Below are 4,608 nucleotides of genomic sequence, written 5' to 3' on the forward strand. Positions count from 1 at the left end.
CAAACACTCTCTCTTTAAAAATAAAAAACATTGAAGGCATAGTGGTGCATGCCTGTAATATCAGCTGTTTACAAGGCTGAGACATAAGGATCATGAATTCAAAACCAGTCTCATCAATGGTGAGGCACTAAGCAACTCAGTGAAACCCTGTCTCTAAGTAAAATACAAAATAGGGGTAGAGATGTGGCTCAGTGGTAGAGTGCCCCTGACTTCAATCCCTGGTCTCCCCCCCCCCAAAAAAATGGGGCTGAGTAAATAGCTCAGCTTGTAGAGTGCTTGCCTTCTAAGCATGAGGCCCTGGGGTCAATCCCCAGTACAGAGAGAGAGAGAGAAAGAGAGAGAGAGAGAGAGAGAGAGAGAGAGAGAGAGAGAGAGAGATTGAAATTGCATGTAATTTAAATTCAAGTTAGTCCCACTTTTATTTTTTTCCTGCCACACTAGAATAAAAGAGTTTCCTGAAATATTTGGAATGTTTCTGTGAGTCATTTATTTATTTATATATTTATTTATTTATTTATTTTTATGTGGTGCTGAGGATCCAACCCAGAACCTTGCACATGCTAGGTGAGTGCTCTATCACTGAGCCACAACCCCAGATTGTCTGACCATAAATAAGTAAACAAGCAAATTACTAAATAAATAAACCCTCAATTGATGACCCATTACAGTTTTTAAAAATCTTTAATTGGGACACATAAACCTCATTTAGGAGAGATTCATTCTTTTTATATTTTTATTTATTTTTTTTAGGAGTTCTTAATGTTTTTAATAACATCTTGGTTGGTTGGCTAGAAGATTAAAGTAACATTTATTTTGAACTTGATAGATTTGTGAGTAGTGCTTTCAAGAGTAATGATGTTGCATTCAAATACTAACATTTTCTCCCCAGTTAATTTATTAACACAAAAAAAGAAGTTATTTTTTTCCTCCCCCTCTTTGGGGCCATAACTCGCTTTCATTGACATACTTGTTTCTCCTGCATTTGAAATTTTTATTATTGTAATTAAATGGTACTTTATTTTTTTTGGTTGTTCAAAACCTTACAAAGCTCTTGACATATCATGTTTCATACATTAGCATACATTAGCTTGAAGTGAGTTATGAACTCCCATTTTTACCCCAAATACAGATTGCAGAATCACATTGGTTACACATTCACATTTTTACATAATGCCATACTAGTAATTGTTGTATTCTGCTACCTTTCCTATCCTCTACTATCCCCCCTCCCCTCTCCTCCCATCTTCTCTCTCTACCCCATCTACTGTAATTCATTTCTCACCTTCTTTATTTTCCCATTCTCCTCACAACCTCTTATATGTAATTTAGTATAACAATGAGGGACTCCCTCCATTTCCATGCAATTCCCCTTTTCTCTCCTTTTCCCTCCCACCTCATATCTCTGTTTAATGTTAATCTTTTCTTCCTGCTCTTCCTCCCTGCTCTATTCTTAGTTGCTCTCATTATATCAAAGAAGACATTTGGTATTTGTTTTTTAGGGATTGGCTAGCTTCACTAAGCATAACCTGCTCTAGTGCCATCCATTTCCCTGCAAATTCCATGAATTTGTCAATTTTAGTGCTGCATAATACTCCATGGTGTATAGATGCCACATTTTTTTAATCCATTCATCCATTGAAGGGCATCTGGGTTGGTTCCACAGTCTAGCTATTGTGAATTGTGGTGCTATGAACATCGATGTGGCAGTATCCCTGTAGTATGCTCTTTTAAGGTCTTCATGGAATAGTCTGAGAAGGGCAATAGCTAGGTCAAATGGTGGTTCCATTCCCAGCTTTCCCAGGAATCTTCATACTGCTTTCCAAATTGGCCGCACCAATTTGCAGTCCCACCAGCAATGTACATCCTCGCCAGCACTTCTTGTTTTTTGACTTCATAATGGCTGCCAATCTTACTGGAGTGAGATGGTATCTTAGGGTGGTTTTGATTTGCATTTCTCTGACTGCTAGAGATGGTGAGCATTTTTTCATGTACTTGTTAATTGATTGTATGTCCTCCTCTGAGAAGTTTCTGTTCAGGTCCTTGGCCCATTTGTTGATTGGGTTATTTGTTATCTTATTGTCTAATTTTTTGAGTTCTTTGTATATTCTGGATATTAGGGCTCTATCTGAAGTGTGAGGAGTAAAAATTTGTTCCCAAGATGTAGGCTCCCTATTTACATCTCTTATTGTTTCTCTGGCTGTGAAAAAACTTTTTAGTTTAAGTAAGTCCCATTTGTTGATTCTTGCTATTAACTCTTGTGCTATGGGTGTCCTATTAAGGAATTTGGAGCCCAACCCCACTATATGTAGATCGGAGTCAACTTTTTCTTCTATCAGACGCAGAGTCTCTGAATTGATATCAAGGTCCTTGATCCATTTTGAGTTAACTTTTGTGCATGGTGAGAGGAGGGGGTTCAGTTTCATTTTGTCGCATATGGATTTCCAGTTTTCCCAACACCAATTGTTGAAGATGCTATCCTTCCTCCATTGCATGCTTTTAGCCCCTTTATCAAATATAAGATAGTTATAGTTGTAACTTTGTGGATTGGTCTCTGTGTCCTCTATTCTGTACCAATGGTCCACCTGCCTAATTTAATTCTGCTTTATTTTCCTGTGAAAATCTCAGAATGATAAATTAAAATGTTTTAAAAGTGCCCTCCAGTTCTTGAAGAAAAACATTGTAAATGATGCATACATTTAAAATAAAAAAATGGGAAAATGATTAATAATGCTGAAAGTGGAGTTTTGAGATGAACCAAAATTTCTCAGTTTGCAAATTGAATCTGGGTTCTTGTCTCATAAATTTTGAAAAAAACAATCTATTTAAGCAAGAAGAAATAGAACACCCACCATGTGGTATGAGAAATGATACCAGAAAAAAAAACTCATTTTTGTGCTATCTTAGATATTTTCTGATGGTTTTGGGCAGAACAGGAAGCATAATGCATTTAGAATAGGCTTTGGAAAAGGCATCCTGACTACCATATGAGTTCACATTCATTCTTTCTGTGACCCATCCTTTTTTCTTCAAATTCAATCAGGAATCACCCCTGGGACAAAGGACTTTGTTGAAGGTGTTTCCACAAGTGGGCTTCAAGGTCTTTTACATTTGAAACAGGCCTTAATGGTGCTCATTAACATCTTTCAGTTAGCCACCAGGTGTGTTTGAGTGAGGCCCATTATCCGCATTACATGGTCTTTATACTATCTATTCTATTTTATATGTATTCTCTGTGAACAGAGAACCCTAGTTTTGGATATGTGAACAGAGAGCTAGAAAACTAGAGGTTTATTCTGAGACCTATGGAGAGCTAAACTGAAGTTCTAAATTTCAGATTTTTGTTTTGGATTTGAGATACTGCTTCTGCTACTTTTAAAAATCTCAGGACTCAGGAAGGGAATGAGTTAAAAGCCAGCATTATCAAATTTCTGAGGCCCTAAGAAACTCAAAGGGACCCTGTCTCTAAATAAAAATATTAAAAAAGGGGTGGGAATGTGAATCAGTGGATGAACACCTCTGGGTTGAATTTCTGGTACCAAAAAGAAAACAACACATGCACACAAAAATAACAATAATAGTAATAATAATAATAATAATAATATAATAATAATAATAATAATAATAATAATAATAATAATAAACAAACCAACCAACCTTCATGAGTAAGAAGCCCTAAAATTAAGAGCCTCTCTCATGCAAGAATTCAATAAATGGATTTGGAGTTCTCTCTTGATAATTATCTCAGTCTTCACCATGTAATCTGGAGACATGCTGGGTTCATGGCACATGGAAGCCCACAAAGGGCTTTAGAAAGAAGGTGAAAACACCATACAATTATGGAACAAAATGCCCAGATTTTCAACTGCTGATCTAAGCCTCACTAGACTTGTCAGAGGGAGGTGAAGGCTAAGCTACCACAGAGAGACCCTCTGGCCACAAGACACTGGAGAGGACCAGGAGGAGTCCCTAGGCATGACTGCCAGTTTCCACCATTGCCACTCCTGTCAGCTTTAAGCCACCTTCCTACGCAGTCTCAGTATAACAAGGCGCTCTTACCATTTCCTGGATCTCAGGGTTCTCAGCATTCTCCCTGTGGTTTGTTTTCAGATTCTGCATAGCACAGACACCTGAGCTCCGGATCCAGGACAGAAGCCTACAAAAAAGATTGAAAAAATGGCGGGCTCCAGACACCAAGGGAACAGAAGATTGTGGAATCCCGCCCCCTCATCACCGGCTTTGTGAGGATTGTACAGTTCTCACCTAAGTGACTGATTGGTCAAGGCTTCAGGCACCTCCTCCAACCTGAGCCAAGTGGGCACAGAATCAAAGTCTGAATGACAGGCTGCTCCATTGTCATTGTTAACCGACTACAGATGAGGTCTGAGATTGTAGCTTAGTCAGTAGAGTGCTTGTTTTGCTGATATAAGGCCATGGATTCTATCCCCTGCTCTACATGAACACACTCTCCCCCCACACACACACACACACAAGATTAAGTAAAAGACTTTGGGGACTAGGGTTATGAATCAGTGGTAGAGAACTTCCCTAGCATGCATGAGGTACTGGGTTGAATAAGAAGCACCACATTAAAAAGCCACCCAAGAGGGG

This window comes from Callospermophilus lateralis, unplaced genomic scaffold (assembly GCF_048772815.1).
Source record: "Callospermophilus lateralis isolate mCalLat2 unplaced genomic scaffold, mCalLat2.hap1 Scaffold_10833, whole genome shotgun sequence".
In the NCBI taxonomy this organism is placed as follows: Eukaryota; Metazoa; Chordata; class Mammalia; order Rodentia; family Sciuridae; genus Callospermophilus; species Callospermophilus lateralis.